Source organism: Podarcis erhardii (assembly GCF_964252035.2).
Source record: "Podarcis erhardii genome assembly, chromosome: 15".
Taxonomy (NCBI): Eukaryota; Metazoa; Chordata; class Lepidosauria; order Squamata; family Lacertidae; genus Podarcis; species Podarcis erhardii.
This window is the reverse complement of record NC_138505.1, coordinates 3,235,575-3,241,574: the sequence shown is the minus strand read 5'-3', so window position 1 is coordinate 3,241,574 and position 6,000 is coordinate 3,235,575. Positions and strand designations below refer to the sequence as shown.

General features: G+C 46.6%; 1 protein-coding gene and 1 long non-coding RNA gene across 3 annotated transcripts in view; one reads left to right on the top strand and one right to left on the bottom strand.

Annotated features, from left to right (window-relative positions):
* Nucleotides 1-313: 313 nt before the first annotated feature.
* LOC309330144 lies at nucleotides 314-1,234 on the bottom strand. Its single transcript, XR_014151308.1, has 2 exons — nucleotides 931-1,234; nucleotides 314-791 (listed from the first exon to the last, which is right to left on the bottom strand). It is a non-coding gene; the product is annotated as an uncharacterized lncRNA (long non-coding RNA).
* A 59-nt stretch (nucleotides 1,235-1,293) lies between these two features.
* The window catches only part of POGZ (pogo transposable element derived with ZNF domain), a 37,286-nt gene continuing 32,579 nt past the window's right edge, over nucleotides 1,294-6,000 (top strand). The window contains exon 1 of one of the 2 annotated variants that reach the window (XM_081840835.1): nucleotides 1,294-1,461. The gene's annotated coding sequence lies outside the window, so the exon portion shown is untranslated. Of the gene's footprint in view, nucleotides 1,462-2,711; nucleotides 3,027-6,000 lie in introns of those variants that run through there. The other variant, XM_081840836.1, reaches the window with a different exon arrangement.

The window sequence follows — 6,000 nt, the reverse complement described above, 5'->3', positions numbered from 1 at the left end:
CAAAGTCACTGGGAAGTCTTAGACCTCAGTCCATTTTGATGGCTTTAAAAGTTTGGGTCAATCCCAACGATGAAGTAAACTAATGACTGATAATTTTTTTAATCCTCCAAAACCCCACATAATCCTTCATTATAGTCAAGGTTTATGTAGACATCAATTTTTTTGGCTTGATGTGACGGAGCATGTTTTTTTCCTCTGATCATATTGTATCAAATGCTGTTCTCTTTGATAACTATGCTATTAGCGTCTTCTTTTTGACTTTTAGAACAGTTTTGTCTTGGAGTGGGGTGTGTGTGGGTTGTTCAACACATGCTTTGTTTGGACCTGGTTTCAACCGGAATGATGATTTTATTGTGATCTGCAGTTTTTTTAGGCAAACCTGTTATGAAAAGTTATGGATGTGAGCTGTCTTATAAGTTATTTGAGTGCAAAGGCACTATTGGAACGTTACTAAATAATTATTAAATAAGTCATTAATTAATTATATGTCCCAAGAGACAACTGATCATCTAGCGGGAAAAAGTAAGACTGCCCACATAATGGGTTGAAATCCATGGAGACTTCGGTGTAGTTGAGTAATCTCAAATGCTTCTAAATATATATATATGTATGTATGTATGTCTGCATAATTTAAATAATCAGTCTTCAAAATCCCAGTGGCAGGATTATTTCTGATGACTCGTTTCTTTTCGAGACTTGTTTGATGGAATGGTGCGGCCTTCCACGCTTCTACTTGAGCGCCAGTGAGTTCCCAACAGCGGAGCCAAACCAAACCTCCAGAACTTTTGCATCTGTTGGAAAACAGAGGAAAAAATGAAAATAGTAACATATTTTAGTGTAAATGCAACAATAGCTGAATGTTTGGCGTGATGCGCTAAGGTCTCCTTCAATGGGGAATGGCCAACCTTGATCCCCTGTCCCCCCCACCACCTGTTCCTCCCTTTCTAGCTTGAAAATACCTTAAAAAAAAGACACACACCCCCCCCCAAAAAAAAACACTGGGAGGAACCAGAGGGGAGGGGGGGAAATCACCCAAAATAATTTATGCCTCAGACAAACTTCACCAGGTTGGGTTAGGCTGTGCCAGCCTGCCAGTGACGTCACTCCCCAAGCCAATCCGCCTGCCGCTTGGCGGGACGGAGGAAATGACGTCACCGTATCCCTCCGCCAGCCAGGACCCCTTTTTGTGTGTGTGTGTGTGTGTTGTTCCTTCAGTATCAACCCGCAACCATATATTTTTTTATCCCCCCCCCCAAAAAAAAATAAACCGGAGATTTGAGGGAGGGAGGGAGGGAGGGGTGCGCGTGGAAGCTCATGCTAGGCCGCTCTCCTCCTCCTCCTCCGAGGGGTGTGCGTGTCCCTTTAAGAGTGTGGACGCGCCAAGCCTCCGAGGCTCTGAGGAGGGAGACAGGAGGCGCAGCGGCGGCGGCGGCGGCAGCCGCGGCGGCCAGAGCCTGGAAGGTGAGTTGGCGCCATTCCGTTATGTAGGGGAGAGGCGGACGCGACGGAAGGCATGGCTGTGGGGGGAGGGGAGCGGCAGCGCGAGGGGGAAGAAGAGAATTCTGTGGGGGGGGGGAGCGCGCGTGCGCCATGGCGGCGGCGGCGCGCGGGCGCCCGCCAACGGAACGCAGGTGGCGGTTGGGAGACCGTTGGGAACCGGTTCGAACCGCCCGGCTCTCTTTTCTTCACCCCCCTCCCTCATTCGTCTTTTCCCTCCTCACACCGGCCCGCTTTTTTTTTTATATATATATATATTTTTTACCTCAGCCGCGTATTTTTTTTTGGGGGGGGGAGCGGCAGCGAGGGAGAAAGTGCGCGCGCGGGCGCGAGCGCGCGCCGTACACAAAGCGAGACGTTCCGTGAGGGGGGGAGGGGGCGGGCCAGGCGGCGCGAGGGGCGAAGCGAAAGCCGGCGATTGGAGGGGAGGTGGGGAGAGGGCGGGGCCTCGTTCTTAAGAGGAGGGGGAGAGAAAGGGGGCGGGGCTTCGCTCTTGTCCCGCCCGCTAGGCGGCGGCGGCGGCGTTTCTCGGTTGAGCGCGGGGGGGGGGCGCCTTGTTACTTTTTTTTCCCCCTCCGCCCTCCTTCGCTGTGAGGGGAAGGCGCGGAGTGATCCCGGACTATTTCGTCCTGAGGGGCGGGACGAGAAAGAGAGGGAAAAAAACGGGAGTGAGGTGGCCGCGGCTCCCTCCGCCCACTCCCAATCTTCTTTTTTTCGTCCCCCAGTCTCTTTTGAGGTACTGAGTAAAAGCATAAATGCACGCTAAAATCAGAATAAACCATAGGACTCCATGTATCTACACACCATCCACACGCACACACATCTATAGTACAAATTTATTAATATATTAATCTAATGCACCCATCCTTTCCAAGCTGCAACTCAGTTGCTGGGTGGGCGGCCATGTTGGGCAAAGGGATTATTTTTCTCCTCCCCCCCCCCCCACTAAAGCATGAGGTGCTCTGCTTTCTAAGGTGGTTTTTAAATCCATATTGGGAAAAACAATGATATTTTGTTGGGGTCCTCTTTGAGTGGGAAGTAGCTGGTTTTGAATTTCCCTCACTTTGAGGGTGGGGGAAAAAAAAAGAGTAAGGGAGATGCTTCGCTTCAGAAATCGTTTCCCTCCCCCCTCACATACACACATAATAATAACAGAATTTAAGAATATGTTCACTTGGGCAGGGGGGCTTTTAATATTCTGACAGCCCCCTCCATTCCTCCCCATCAGAATTAAGAAAGGAAGCTTCATCCCTTGACCTGACTTTGTTGTCATGTCAACCACCTGGAGGCAACACAGCTCCTTTTATTCTGCATTAAATAGAATTCCGCATTTGCCGTTGCCGATGTGAGTTCTGTGAGAGTTGCAGGGGGGGGGGAACCCACCCTTTCCATACTAATTCACGCCGAGGGCTGTTTTTGTTCACTGCCAAAGTCTTCTTGTGCAGGGAGTTTGCGGCCATGTGACAGTCGCGGCCGGGGCTTCCCACTTTCCCTGTGCTTACGATCAGCTGTTGGGCTAAGAGCTACAGGTGAGGTTCCCGTTGATTTTTCTTCTGTGCATTATAACATAATGATCGTCCACGCAACGTAGGGAGGAAAGCCATTGTTTCCCAACTCTGCATCCACGCAGCAAGGAGGCTGGTGGGTTGACACCTTTATGGCTTCAGGGATATGTCACCTATGTATACAGTGGCCTGGTTTAATAAATGGCATGAGCATGGGAGATTAGGATATCAGTGGCTACAAGGCATGATGGCTGTGTCCTCCACTGTCAGAAGCAGTATGCCTTTTTATACCATATGCCGGGAATCACAAGTGGGAAGAGTGCTGTTTAATTTCATTGTACACAGGTTGTACAATGACAATAAAAGTACAGTGGACACTCGGGTTGTAAACGTGATCCGTGCGGGATGCACGTTCGCAACCCGCAGCGGCGTGTCTGCGCACGCGCGGGTAGCGATTTAGCGCTTCTGCACATGCGCGACAGCCGAAACCCAGAAGTAACCCGTTCCGGTACTTCCGGGTTTTGACAGGTTGCATAACCCAAAAAAACACAACCTGCAGAGGCTGTAACCTGAGGTATGACTGTATTATTACTGTGCCCAGGTCCAGTGTGTGGGCTTTCCAGAGGCCTTTGGTTGACCCCTGTATGAATAGCACGCTGGGCTAGACAGGCCTTTGCAGGGCCCTTGCGCGCTTAAACTATGGTTTATTAAACCATGGCTTAGCGTTGCATGCAAAGGCCAGCTGCTTAACTGTGGTTTGTTTACTGCCCAACAGGCAGTGATCTGAAACCCTGGTTTGTTGTTGGCTTGCAAAACTTGGTTTGCTTGACCCATGTCTTGGGTATTATGGTTAATTCTCTGTGAACTGCCCCAAAGATCTTCTGATGAAGGACAGTAACCCACAAAGGCACTAGGCAAAAGCAGCTGGGAAACAAACCAAACGCTGGAGAAAAGCCATGGCTTCTTTGATTGTCTGTGGGACAACTCATCGCTTGTTAAACTGTGGCTTAAACCAAGTTAAGTGTGAACCAGGCCATTATCTTCATGTGCTTATATAACAAGACAGTAAGTTGGCCCGTTTTTCTTAACTCCAAATTACAGGTGGGCATTGAGACAGACATATTTGTTGCTGTTAGGGCATCCTGTGAATTCATGGCAGGTGGTATAAACTTATAGCTCACAGATCACAGTGCAAATTGGCACCTGTATACATGGTGGCAAATTCTGTGAAGGGATTGTCTGCTGTGTAGGGATTTTGTAAAGTGTCAAACAGTTGAAAAGGTGGTACCTTTTAACTTGATTATGATGTGTAAACCCCTACTGTGGAAAGGTGACGAATGTCCCCAGATTTGATATACTAGAAGGCTCCTGTATTTCTAAGCGTTTTCCTTTTGAAGTAAATCCTAGTGTATTCTGTGGGATTTGTTCCCTAATAAGTGAGTTCAGGAGTCATCGAAACACAGGATTTGGGCATCCTTTGTTAGTTACAAGGTCTAGGGGGGTGGGATCCAAGCAGTCCACCCATAAATAAGAAAAATAAATTGGGTGATAAATTTAGGATAATAGTTTGCATAAATTTAGGACACAATCTCTCAGTGCCCCTACCTTTATGTGCCTAGAACAAAATACTGTAGTCCTTTAAGAAGGGTGTTTTTATTTTATTGACATATATCACTGTTTCTCTAGCACTTGTTCCTATTGTAATATCAGACATCAGCATGAGCACCATAATGGATTAAATTATCTACATGTTCAGCGGAGTTTTCAATGTCAAGGCTGTATTTTTCAAACAAACAAACAAACAAACAAACAAACAAACAAACAAAGAAAGCACTCTGTGCATAGGAAACTCATTGAGATGAGTGTTAATGTACTTGCTGCTATCTGCAGCTCAAACTGCTACTGAGGTTGCAGATTCATGGGCTCTTTCAAAAGTTGGCAATCCTATTTCCATGAGGAAGGAGGACACCCTCTTCTTCAATGTAGGATGGTATTGTCTAGCTAGGACTCTGCCACATTGTTTAACAACAACAACAACAACAACAAATGAATAAATAAACTGTTGAATTGGTCGGCTGGTTCTAATATACTATGCTCTGAACTATCACTTAAATATACCATTTCCCAATGTGCTTAGGAAAGTGTGCACAGAGTTTACCTACTTAGTGTTCACAACAACCCTGTAAAGAGATAAAGACTGAGAGTAGCCCAACATCACCCAGTGAATTTCTTCACTAAGCTGAGATTTGAACATCCTTTGAAGGGTGACCAACCATTCACTTTCTTCAGTTCTATCTATCTATCTATCTATCTATCTATCTATCTATCTATCTTATCTATCCATTCTATCTGAAAACAGGAGCAGTAAGTCCTGTTTATCTTCCTTAATCTATGCTAAATACACCCCGTATCTTCAGACTTTCCTCAGGCTATCTCCCTATTTTCCAACTTCTTTGGGTTGCCCAAGAGATGCTTCACTGGTCCAAAATAGACCAGTTCCATTGCTTTCAGAATCTTGGCTGTGATATTTCATTGATGCAACATTCTTCTGTATCATAGCAACCTATTGTTGGCTTATCTCATGTCCACTTTGTCGTACTGTAATTCCTGAATCTTCCTTTCGAAGTGCGAGTAGCTAGTGAGTTTTGCCCCATCATAAACTTAACGTATTCGATAACCTTCTGTGTAACACCTACACTTAACTTCTACTTCCATTCAATTGCATCTTGTTTCTCCTTCGTTTCTGATCATTTCAAATTTTTCCTCATAAATGGTTGCACGTCCTCCTACTTTTGTCTCATTTTCATAAGCATATATGTCAGGGGTGGGGAACCTCTAGCACAGGAGGTGAAAGTGGCCCTTCAGCCCTCTCTCCCTGGCCCTCATAACCCTTCTTGAGAGTATACACCCTGCTTCCCAGTCAACCCCCCTCAGTAGCCCTGCTTTACACCCCCAGTGCTTTTGCCTGGCTCGAATGTGTTGTTGAAGTCTGATAATG